This window comes from Cibotium barometz, chromosome 8, assembly GCF_041138505.1.
Source record: "Cibotium barometz isolate CiBa-2024 chromosome 8, ASM4113850v1, whole genome shotgun sequence".
Taxonomy (NCBI): domain Eukaryota; kingdom Viridiplantae; phylum Streptophyta; class Polypodiopsida; order Cyatheales; family Cibotiaceae; genus Cibotium; species Cibotium barometz.
The window spans coordinates 50,962,279-50,975,471 of record NC_141053.1 but is presented as its reverse complement, the minus strand read 5'-3'; the positions used below and the strand labels follow the sequence as shown (position 1 = coordinate 50,975,471).

The 13,193-nt window shown below is 48.9% G+C and overlaps 1 protein-coding gene across 7 annotated transcripts in view; it reads left to right on the top strand.

The window, feature by feature from the left end:
• LOC147636377 (oxysterol-binding protein homolog 1-like) overlaps window positions 1-13,193 on the top strand; it is a 73,746-nt gene that overhangs the window by 38,234 nt on the left and 22,319 nt on the right. The gene's annotated exons all lie outside the window — the stretch shown is intronic.

Sequence of the window (13,193 nt, the reverse complement as noted above, 5' to 3'; positions counted from 1 at the left end):
GGGATCCGTGCTGCTCTGCTAGTCTCAATCTCCAATCGGTGTGATGAAACTCTAAGCTGACCAATAGCCACTCGGGAGCCGTGTGGTAAAAAGCCCTCCATGTATCTAGGCCTCTCTATAAATCCATCATCAGTGATACTCATGAAGTGATCTCTGTAGTATAGCATCTTCGGTGGAAGAGGCTGTGTAGGCGATATCCATGTCTCTCGTGTATAGAGCTGCCATAGATCCTGTCTCAATACTCTGTTCCTCTCACTATGAGAGAGACAGATATGTGGTGCATCCCTGTCATACTGGAATGGTGGTAGATGATCCATGTCTAGGCCATGCTGTGAGAACCAATGTGTGACCTGTGCATACCATGATCCTCTGTCTCCTGCCTCAGCCAGCTGTCTAGATGCCTCAAAAGCTCTGTATGACAATCTATCCCGTGGCATCTCTCTGAATCTGTCTAGCAGGCATATAGTCTGAAATATGGCCTCTACCATCATAGGAGGCGCAGCAAACTCTACACGGATAATGTCATGAGGTACTGACGGTTTGCTGCGTATCATGCGTGCCATCATGAGGGCCTGTGGTCTCTCTATCTGTGTCCACCAATGGGTAGCAAGGCTTGGCGCCCATACCGCTGCTCCATACATCAATGCCGGTGTGACTAATGTGTCAAATAGCCACCCCTTCGTCCGGGCAGCCCTGTTTAACACCCATGTTGCTGTGGAAAATGGACGACATCCCATTTGTGGCTTTAAGTTGACACACCACCTTCTCATACAATTTATTTACTGCCACTCTCATGTCGTTTGGCACCCCTAAGTGTACCATTCTCTCCCACAAACTATTTCTTGGCACTGTGTCAAATGCTTTCTTGAAGTCTATAAAGCAACAGAAGAGGGGCTTTCCTTGCAAGCGGCTCTCCTCCATGAGAACTCGTATTGTGACCAGATGATCCGCAGTATTGTGGTCTTTTCGGAAACCAGCTTGTCCAATGGCTCTTTTTTTGTGCATTTCTGTCCACAAACTGAGTTTGCTCTCAACTATTGTGCTAAATAGCTTCGCCATAGTGGATCCAACCATTATGGTTCTATAGTTGGTAAGCTGCTTTCGATCTCCTCCTTTATATATAGGTTTAATCCAGTTCTCTTGCCAATCTGGTGGAAAACAATTAACAATTGCATCATTCAATAGGCGGGCAATACATTTTTGTGTGTTCTCTTCTGTCCATTTGATTAGCTCAGCATTGAGGTGTAGTGTATCAGCGGCCTTTCCATTAGCCATTTTCTTTAAACCTTCCTTCACATCTTCTAATGAGAAAAATGCCTCATCATGGAGGTGGACTGTTATATTAATGTCTTCAAAAGGCCAAAGTGACCTATGAGACCAAAGTTACAACCATGTGACATCTGATACATTGTCTGGAAAAGAAAAGAAAGAACTGAAGGTAAGTATCTAGGCCTACAATACATCAGGAGGGAGCATCTGGAAGGAGCAACTAGGGAGAGTGGGAAGCTAATGCTACTAGTCAAAATGGGGTACATGAGTACATGGATACATGAATACATGAATACATGAATATGGGGGAGTACAAAAGTGACAGTGAGTACAACAGTATATGGCTGGAGTGGTAATCATCCTAGGAGCTCTAGCATGGGTCTTTGCCGGATGGCCTGGATATCTGCAATAGTGAGATGCCTGGTCGGACGAGCCCGATGCCTCGCAATGATGCTTTGAATCCTCCGGTGTAGGCACGGTCTCCGATGTGAGGATCCGCGAACCCTCGGGCGTCTAGATGTGCCCAACTGGATAGCTCTCTCAACTAGAGTCCCACGGGGTGCCTGCTGCTCGACTATCGGCTGTGTGTCCTCCTGGGTAGTCCCTCCAAAGAAGTCAGTAATCTGTCTCTGTGTGGACTCCCTGCCAGTCGGGCGTTTGCTCCTACTAATGGACTCTCTGAGCTTGCGGATCTCCAAGAGATAAAAACCCAAGCATCGCTGATCACAATAGTCCATGACTCTAGCCAGTGGTCCAAATCCCTCTCTGAAAAGGCAATGGTAGCGCCCTCGAATCTCATAATATGTTGTGCAACGTAGATGTAGTGCTCCTCCGTCTCTGGTTCTATGCAACAAATCTGACAAATCCTGTCCCCTGGAGGTATGCCTCTAAATCTGCCTGTCTCTATCTCTAACTGATGTGAAGAGGTGCGGATCTGCCCAATGGCGCACCTCAATCCATGAGACAGATGGGTATCCATGTAGCTCGGTCTAAGTATAAAACCATCCTAGTGTACAACTAAATGAGGTCCTGTCTGATGACTACTAATCTCAGAATGTGTCAAGGTGAGAGAGGGTGCCTCCAGAGAGTACTGGAAGGGTGGAAGTTTGTCTAAACTGAACCCATGGAGCTCAGACCAGGATGCTATCTGCGCATACCAACATGAAGTGTCTCCCTCCATGGCTAGCTGATGAGAGGACTCTAAAGCAAGTCGTGCATACCGGTGTTGGGGAAGCTCCTAGGTGCTATGAATGAAGTACACTGGTCTAGCAAGAGCCTCGACTACGATCGGTGGTGCTCCCATCTCGGCTCTGATAATCTCATGGGGTACCGAGGCCTTGGCCCGAATCATCTTGGAGATCATGGACACAAGCGGTCTCTCCATCGATCTCCATCCATCGTATGTGCGTCCTGATTGACTGTGACGATCTAGGCTAGGCCCCCAGATTTGTACTCCATATAGCATCGCCGATGTGACCAGCGTGTCAAAACGCCACAGCTTAGTGCGTGGCTCTTGAAACTGAACCTGTGAGCACATCCTCTCTAGACCTCCTAGTGCTGCATATCCTCTAGTCAGTCTGGCCTCCGTTGCCCCCCTCATGGAAAATGTGGGCCTAGTGAACACCACTCCAAGATAAGTGTATGAGTCAACATACTCCACTGTCTCTTGCCCATGTGTGTGTTAACGTCTTCAAAGGCCAAAATGACCTATGAGACCAAAAGGCTACATCATATCCATGAGGTACATCATCCTGGGTACAAAATAGTAATAAAGAAAGAGAACAAAAAATCTAGAACTTTAAAATCGGATCTAGGTACATGAGCAGAGAGCTCTCATATCACCCTAACACATCCCTCATGGGCCACTGTGACATGGTGCTCAAGGTGGTAAAACTGAGCTGGCACGAGAAGGTCCTGCGATGATGGGAGATGGGCCCGGATCTTCGTGTGGTGGCATGGCGGTGGGCGAGGGCCATGGGGTATGGGGCGTCGAGCTTTGCATAACTCAGTGGCTCTGTCTCGGACATGTCTCTGCTGTCTGGAGCATAGGATGTGGTCTCGGTGTCTCCGCAGCTCGAGGAGAAAAAACCCAAGGAAATGCTGGTATGAGAGAGAGAGAGAGAGAAAGAAAGATATATTAACATCTGCGAAAGGCCAAAGTGGCCTATGAGACCAAAACATAGTACACAACTAATGGTGTCTCATCAAAAGTAAGACAAAAAGGACTAAAAAAGTCCTAAAAACAGTCCTAAACAGCTATGAAAGGAAAATACTCCTACTGAGGTACAAAAGTATATAATATCTACAACTAGCATAAGACTGGTGTAATCTACTCATCTCAGTATCTCTCTCATGGGGTGCTGTAAAAGATAGAGAAACTAAAGTGGCGGGGCAGTCGTCTCCTGTGGCGGGTGATGATGGCTCTAATCCACCGGTGATGAAGCAGCCATGGACGAGGTCCTGGTAAGCGTGGGCGTCTCGCTCGACAAAGTGCTATGGCTCTGTCAAGGGTGACTCCTCTTGAAGGACGTCTATGGGACGCCTGGCTCGCCGAGGGGGTAGTGGAGGTCCTGGTCGTATCTGTCGGGGCGGTCTTGGCCTTGAAAAAATATGTCATGGCTTGCTGGCGGGGTGGGTCCTGGCTCGTAGGAGAGCCTCTCAATGGCATGTGAGCTCCAATAAGAAAAGCCCCAAACACCTCTTATCCTCAAACTCCACATGTCGTAATGGTCCAAAACCCTCTTGGAAGAGAGACCAGTATCTCCCTCGTATCTCATAGTACAGAGTACATCGGCATACGTAGTGCTCCTCTGACTCCACTTCTTGGTGACATAACTGATGAATGCAGTCTTTTGGCTTCATCCCCTCGTATCTGCCAGTCTCTACCCTCAGCTGATGTGATGAAGTCCGGATCTATCCAATGGCATTGCGAATGCCATGTGAGAGATGGGTGTCCATGTATGTAGATTGTGTCACAAAGCCATCTGGGGAGAGATGTAGAAAATGGTCCCGGTAGTGGGCCATCTTTGTGTCTAGTGGTAGGGGGGGGGGGGGGGGGGGCTGCACCATGTCCTTTTTGCATCTAGGCTCACGATGTCCATCCTGATCACCCTATTCTGCTGAGAGCGACTAAGGTCCAAGAAGGGGCAGTCCAGGTTGTAATCAAATGGAGGGAGTGCATCAATCGTCATGCCATGTAATCTCAGCCAGATACACATCTGGGCGAACCAACATCGTGTATCGCAGTCTGTTGCTAACTGCCTGGAAGAGATAAGTGCTAGGTGTGGGTATCTCTATTTGGGGAGCTCCCATATCCTCTGCAAAATGTCACTAACTAGAACAGGGCTTCGGTAACCACTGGTGCGGCTCCTATCTCTGCTTTGACAATCTTATGAGGTACCAATGGTTTGCTCTCCGAATCATGCATGCGATCATAGTCACCAGTGGTTTCTCTAGTACCTACCATCCATCATAGAAATCTCTCTGGTCCGACCTAGTCGACCAGTGGCTCCCTCCTCGTGTGGTAGAGGTGGCTGGGTCCCCATATGGGTGAGCCATATAAGAGTGTAGGTGTGACCAATGTGTCAAACAACCAGAGTTTGGTGCGCGGCTCCTGGAACTGAATGTAGGCACATTGTCTCTCTAGTGCCCCTAGGGCTGCATATCCATGTGCCAATCTAGCCTCTTATGCCTGCCTCATAGAGATTTGTGGTCCGCTGAATGTGACTCCTAGGTACACATATGATCTGGTGTACTCCACTGATTCACCTCTAAAAGTGAATTGATGGTCGGATCTAGTCACCCAGGCTTGTGCGGTATTGAAGACCATAATCTTAGTCTTCCCAAGGTTCATTGTGAGGTCCCTATCTGCACAAAACGATTGCAAAGCATCCAAATGCTGTTGCAAACCCACAGGGGAGTCTGAATAAGTACAATGTCATCGGCATATAGCAGTATGGGTATCCAAACCCCTGCCAGAGTGGCCCCCTGCCCCCCATCCTGTCAATGTAGTCGGATATCTGATCAATGTAAAGTCCAAAAAGGGTGGGTGACAGTGGGCATCCTTGCTTCACCCCAATGGTGCTAGTCACTGTATCCGACATGCCTCCGGGAGTCCGTACTCTGCCTATCACTGCCTCATATAATGCATAAATGCCCCACTGCATCACCTCGGGAACACCAATGTCATGCAATCTCCTCATGAGTCTGGCACGTGGCACCGTGTCAAAGGCTTTGCGGAAATCCACAAAGCAGCAATATATCCTCTTCCCCCGTGCTTGTCCCTCCTCAATGAGAGCCCTGAGGGTAAATATGCGATCCGAAGTCGTGAAACCTCGTCTGAAACTTGCCTGCCCAGGTGCTCTGAGTCCGTGTGTCTCAGCCCATCTACTCAGCTCTCGATCCAAAATAGATCCGAATATCTTGGCCAAGCAATGGCCAATCATGATGGTTCTGTAGTTCCCTGGTATCATGGGGTCACCACTCTTAAATAGAGGTACATAGTATGTGCCGACCAACTGTTTGGGAAACCTTTGCAAATGGCCCTGTTAAACATGTGTACTAGCAACGATGCTAATACATCTCTGGCATGTGAAAATGTTCTGCCCACCAGACCATCCTGGTCTTGGGCTCTTCCATTACGTAGTCTGTCAATAGCATCCAAAACCATCCGAATGGTGACAAAAGTAATATGATCCGGGCGAGTCGCTGACGGATGAGGGGCTCCCCTGGTACTTCATATAAAGTTCTTGCATATTCATGCCATGCCTCAGGTGCTGTGATAGGTGTGGGTGGCTGTCGCTCATGGAACATCTTCCACGCCCTCTTGTTGTCCTGCCCCAAAAATAGTTGGTATATCTCCATCTCAAGCTTGGCCAGGTAATCCCGCTTCTTCTTCCGCTTAAGGCGTTTGAAGAGCGTTCTAGCCTGTTTATGTGTGTGGATGCCAAGGGTGATCTCCCGTTGCAAGCGGTCACGAGTCTCGACATTCATCATCGTACCAACCATTCTGTGGGGCCGTATGGCGAGGAGGGGTAGAAAGAGGGGGGGTCTACGGGAAAGCATATGCTGCTGAACCATGTAATACATTTGCCAACTCTTTCGTAAGCTCATCAAGTGGACTGCTCAGGTCAAGAGCGAACAGACCATCATATACTGCACTGCCATATACCCTAGAGGTCTCTCGAGTAAAGTGCTATCTTGGGTATCTGGTATGACTAGAGGGTGGTGTGCCTCTAACATATTCACAAGTCACAGAAAATGTCAAATATGCATGGTCTGCTGCTATCCCAATGGGTCTGCCCGAAATGGGGAGATCCTGTATATCATGTATCAAGGTAGGTGAGCCCATCAGGTAATCCACTGTACTAGTTCCTCCCTTTTTGTTCCAGCATGTGAGAGCATCTGAACCTTGACAACGGGATAGGCCATTATAGATAACTAGCCCATGTGCACTCCCCAAAGCTGGGAAGTGTCTCCCATATTCTGTCACCTCTCGTGTCCTCGGCAGATCTTTGCATCCCTATCTTATCTGCTGCTAGTTCGCGGTACATGGGCTCATCTGTCGTATAGAGAGCTGATTGTTCTCGGCCTGTACGTGCATTAAAGTCTCCCGTTAGTAGTACATCTCCCAAGCTCGCAAATCTCATGATGTCCTTATACAGCGGCATATATGGTGATTCTCCCGGCATAGGAATGTGCCCGTGGGAAGTAGCATATTGCAATGTAAATGTCCCGAGGTCTATTTGTGCTAACTTTGATCCACATGTAGCGTGCGTTTGCACCTCTATGCATCACATGTATTGCCTCTCGTAAGTCCTCCCTTAATAGTGTTGCTACCCCCCCACTTCATCTAGTCCCCCCTGCCATGTGTGGTTGGGGTCGACATACTGATTCCCATCTATACCCAGGTAATTTACTCCCTGCACATTGGTGTGTCTTTGTATACATGGCAATATCTCGGCCTTTGAAAGTGTCCTCGAAGTACCTTGCATCTACCCGTAGGGCTCCATTGCAGTTCCACACCGATAACTTCAAGGTCCCATAGGCCGCGCCCCGCAGGATGACTGGCGCTCCCGGATGAATACTTGCCCATCTCTATATACAGCCCACTTCCCCTTTTTTATGTGCTTCGAACACTCGAGGCATGTTTTCCTTCCGGTGTGCTACCTGGGCCGGCGTAAGATCCTCATCTAGATAAATTTTCTCTCCCTTAAGTGTGGCCCTCTTGGCGAGAAAGGCCGCCTTCTTATCCATATTTGCAAATTTCAATATCAATGCTCGTGCTCTGGTGGCATCCTTTCCCACTCTCTAGACCTCTGCTATAGGAATCTCTGTGGCTCCTATCTTTGTACTCAGTGTCTTAGCATCTTCTTGAGGAGTACCTTTCTCCCCCCACCCTGTAACCTGTACATGTACGGCTTTGGCTCAGCGTTTAGCCTCTTCTTTGAGGGTTGCATTTATCACCTCCACTTTATTGTCAGGCATTCCCTTGCGCTTTTTTACCACATCAATCCACTTAGCATTTTCTTCCACCTCCGCCTTGGTGCGCTGTGCAACCTCGGCGAATGTTTTTATCTCCTTCTCCACCTGTATTTTTAGTTCTTTTATTTCCTCCTACATTTGAGGTGCTGCAGCCATGCCTTGTCCCTCATTTTGATGGTCTAACTTTTCCTTGCATGCATTCAGCTCTGCCCTTAATTCCAAGATCATATTGTCTTTCCCTTCAATCATTGAATGCATTTCCTCTTGCAATTCTTTTCTGATTTCAGCCTGCATAAAAGTTTGTTCAACTTGCAGTTCTGCTCGTACTTGGGCTTGCATCTCGCCCTTCATCTTTGCATGCATGTCTGCATACGTTTCAGCCAAACAGGCATGTGTTTCTTGCTGCATTTGTTGCTAAACTTCCTCATGCAAGAGGCGCATCTCTGCCCTGACCAATATGTGTATCTCATCATACATTGCTTCATCGATTCTCTTGCATGTCTTCCCCAGTCGTTTTGACCCCGGGGAGAGTGTACGTTCCCTACCTTTTCTCACATAAAACTTCTTAACAGAAGGGGACTTTACCGGTGTATGAAACGCAGCATCGGCGGCTCCTCTGAGTTCGGCGACAATCTCCTCTTCGTCCATGACTGAAGGGGTTCCCCTTCTAGTATTGATTCTGTTAGGGGTTCCCCTTCTAGTATTGATTCTGTTCCTCAGTTGGTGGCCCCCATAAGTGGCCAGCTGCAAGTGGGGATGCAAGTACATGCAACAAGAGGAGGCGCAGGTTGGACAGCGAAGACAGAGAAGGGAAAGAGGGGGCAGCGAAGAGAGAGGAGGCGCAGGTTTGAAGCGAAGGCAGCAAAGGGAGAGGAGGCGGTGCAGGTTCGAAGCGAAGGGAAGAGGGGGCGTAGGTTTGAGGGGACGCAGCGAAGAGAGAGGAGGCGCAGGTTTGAAGCGAAGGGAAGAGGGAGCGCAGGTTCGAAGCGCAGAGAGAGAGAGACAGAGAGAGTAAGAAAGAAAGATATATTAAGCGTCTACAAAAGACCCAATGGGCCTATGAGACCAAAGTGGTACAATAATGTCCATGGCATATCTCATCATGGAATGGAAAATAAAACAGAATGAAAACATAAACATAGCTATCTCACTGGGGTGATACAAAATTGTCCATGGAAACTCGTCATGGAATATTAAGAACATAAAAACATGGGAGCACCATCAGCTCCGAGTAGATGGTATACCACTCTCCAAAATGTCAAGCATGGGGTTGACGAGTATGGCCGAGAGGTCTCCCTCAGCTATGTCACGTGGAAAGGTAGCTTGATGGCGGTGGACTATGTCCTAGATCTGGAGCTTATGAGGTGATCGTGGCTGACGGGGGGGTCAAGGGCATTGGGCACGCTGGAGTGCAGAGGCTCGGTTTGAGGTAACTCCTCGGTGAGGTAGGTCCAGAGCAGCTCGTGGAGGGTCCACAAGATCCACTATGTTGGTGTCCTTCACCTCCTGGGTCTGGAAGAAACTGGTGATGGTTGGTTGCGGAGGGAGGGGGCGGGGTGGCGGGGGCCTGTGTCTTAAGAAGGTGTCCCTGTGTTTGTGGAGCTCAAGCAGGAAGAGAGAGAAAGAAAGAAAGAAAGAAAGCTATATTAACGTCTACTAGAGGCTGAACTCAACCTATGAGACAAATCAATGTACAACTGTCAATGTCTTCTGGATGTCGAGAAAAAAAAAGGACAAAATGAACATGAAATAAAGTATGAAAGTATTGAGCTAGTGGGGGGGTGTGATGGATGGAGCACTACTGCTAGAGGCTCAGTATGCAACCTATATGCGTAGGGTATACAAGAATGCAATGCAGATCTGTCTAGCTCCAACCAGTACCATAATGGCGGTGTAATATGTGATACATAAGGTGATACATAGGCGATGGCGAGGCAAAATTACCTCGGAGCATGATCTCTGGGTGTGAGTGTAAGTGAGCTAGCGGCTCTTGGATATGATGCTGATGTTGAGCCCGTATCTCTGTGATCTCCCTCTGATGTAGTCTGGGGGGGGGGGGGGAGAGAGAGAGAGAGAGAGAGAGAGAGAGAGAGAGAGAGAGATTTTATTAACGTGTTCCAAAAGACCAAACTCGGCCTATGAGACAAATCAGTGTACCTGTGTGGGGTATCCTCTGTCATCCCAACAAAATGAAAAAGTACTGAACTAAAAAGGATAAGTACAATGAGTGGGGGAGGGGATGGAGCTCTACTACTAGGAGAATGCAAAGCTATATGCATGGAGTATACAATCATGATGTGCAACCTAGCTAGCTCCATCCTGTACCATACTTGGGGTATAAAATGGTATACATCAATGAAGGGGGTGTCCACAGCTCCCTGAAGAACATGCATGGGTCTGCTCTGAAGCGAACCAGTCGCTGTGAAACTGAGCTCTGATCTCTGTCATCTCTCTCTGGTATAGGCGTGGTGTCCGAAAGCTAGGTGTCCTCTCTCTCCTGCGGGCTCTGAGTGTCTCTGCTCTCTGGAGAGTAATTCCCTGCTATGTAGGGGCTGGGAGTGGGGTGGGTCTCTGAAAAAATGTAGTAATCTGTGTCTGTCGTCCCCCCTCTGGAGCTGTCTGAGCCTGTAATGATGTCTCTCTGTGACGCTGTATGTCTAGAATAAATCTCCCCAGTATGCGCTGGTCTGTTGCCTCAAAGAGTTGGCGTAGGGAATGTGGCTCTTTGAATAAAATGGGATCTCTCTCTCTGATGGCTGTATATGCTCTGCATCTGCATACATAATGCTCCTCACTCTCCACCTCCTCTTTGCACACTCTGCATACCCTCTCCTCTCCAGGGATCCGTGTTGCTCTGCCAGTCTCGATCTCCAATCGATGTGATGAGACTCTAAGCTGACCAATAGCTACTCGGGACCCGTGTGGTAAAAAGCCCTCCATGTATCTGGCCTCTCTATAAATCCATCATTAGTGATACTCATGAAGTGATCTCTGTAGTACAGCATCTTCGGTGGAAGAGGCTGTGTAGGCGATATCCATGTCTCTCGTGTATAGAGCTGCCATAGGTCCTGTCTCAATACTCTGTTCCTGTCACTATGAGAGAGACGGATATGTCGTGCATCCCTGTCATACTGGAATGGTGGTAGATGATCCATGTCTAGGCCATGTTGTGAGGACCAATGTGTGACCTGTGCATACCATGATCCTCTGTCTCCTGCCTCAGCCAGCTGTCTAGATGCCTCCAAAGCTCTGTATGACAATCTGTCCTGTGGCATCTCTCTGAATTTGTGTAGCAGGCATATAGTCTGGAATATGGCCTCTACCATCATAGGAGGCGCAACAAACTCTGCTCGGATAATGTCCATGAGGTACTGACGGTTTGCTGCATATCATGCGTGCCATCATGAGGGCCTGTGGTCTCTCTATCTGTGTCCACCAATGGGTAGCAAGGCGTGGCGCCCATACCGCTGCTCCATACATCAGTGCCGGTGTGACTAATGTGTCAAATAGCCAGTGCCACCCCTTCGTTCGGGGCTCCTGAAAATGCGCCTGGTGGCACTGTCTGTCTAGCATAGCCAATGTTGCATATCCCTGTGTCAATCTAGCTCTGGCTGCTGAACCCATGGTGAAGCGCGTGGCTGGTACACGTATGATGTCACCACCTCCACCTGGCGTCCTGCGAGAGTGAATGTCAGCTGACTCCTGCCTTGTCTCGATGTATGAAAGACCATAACCTTGGTTTTCCCAAGGTTCACAGTAAGACCCCTCTGTGTGTAGAAATCATCGAGTGCATGTAGATGCTGTTGTAGCCCTCCTGGAGACTTAGACACTAATACAATATCATCAGCATAAAACATAATATGTACTGAGGTACGTGCTAGATCAACTCCATCTCTGCCTGCCCGTGTAATGAAGTCAGCCACCTCATCAATGTATAACCCAAATAGCGTGGGGGAAAGTGGGCATCCTTGCTTCACACCAATGGTGCTAGCAATAGTCTCGGACATACCTCCTGGGCATCTGACTCGCCCAAAAACCTGCTCATATAATGCATAGATGCCCCATGTCATATCTGCTGGTATGCCAAGAGAGCCTCTCTCGTGGTATTGTGTCAAATGCCTTATGGAAATCCACAAAGTAGCAATAGAGCTTTCTCTTCCGCACTCTGGCCTGATCAATCATACATCTCAAAGTGAATACATGGTCAGTGGTAGAGAAAGCTCTCTTGAAGCCTGCCTGCCCTGATGAGCGTAAACCTGCTCTCTCAGCATATAAGCTAAGCTCTTACTCCAACACTGCACTTGGCCAACCATAACCGTGCTGTAGTTGCTCGGATCGAGCATATCTCCTGTTATGTTGATCGGCTCATTGGTGTGCATCGTCCACTCCGCAGGCAAACCCTGTGCTAGCGCCCTGTTAAACAGGTGTGCAAGAAAAGGAGCCAAAGAATCTACTGCATATATGAGATGCTCACCTTGTAGGCCCATATGGTCGGCAGCCCGTCGATGCTGTAGGCGGCGGATAGCTTCGTTTACAATCAAGTGGGTAAAGAAGCTAGCTATGGTAGGTCGAGGCTCCTGTTGGCTGAGGTATAGGTGGCTGTTGTGGGGCGTGGTATAGGCCCTCTGCATATGTGTGCCATGTCTGCAATGGGTGTCGGTGTTCGGGGCTCTCTAAAGTGCCACCATGAGATAGGGCTATCTCTACTCATGAAGAAATGGAAAATCTCTAGCTCCTGTATCTCTGCGAAGGCCTGTCTTTTGCGGCAAGTAAGTCTCCTCATCTCTCTCCTGGACTCTTGCTCTGTGATGGCTCCCAAGGCTCTCTGTATGCGGAGCCGTGAGTATAGGGCTCTGCACTCGTTATCATACCATCTGTTCTGGGGCATAGTCCCAAATCTCGCAGGCTCTCTTGAGTGGACACGATGTGGGAAGCTTTGTAATGCAGCCGTGTGTAGGAGTGATGCCAGCTGGGCTGTAATTGTATCCATAGGTGCTAGGGGATCCATGAGTAGGAGCCCATCCTCTACTCTGCCAATGTATATGTCTGCCATGTCATGTGTGAAGTAGATGTTAGTGTGTGGCGTCAGTATGTGGGGGGCTGGTGATACTGGTGATCCGGCTAGTGAAAATGCCAAGTATGTATGATCTGCCCCAATAGGATGAGGTGGGATGGAGAATGAGGTGACAAGCTGTGATGCCTCCAAAGACCCCATCATGTAGTCTACCACCGTGCCTCCGGTCCGTGTATGACCCCCATGTGGGAAGCATGTTAGCCCTCCTGATCCCGGCCACTGTAGCATCCCGCTATAAACAACGAGACGATGCGTGGCTCCCAACTCTAGTAAGTGGTGCCCATAATGTCCTCTGTCTGGTCCAGTGTCCTTTGATGCCCGACTAGCCCCTATCTCCTGTGGATCCACAGGTTGGAGGATCTCCATG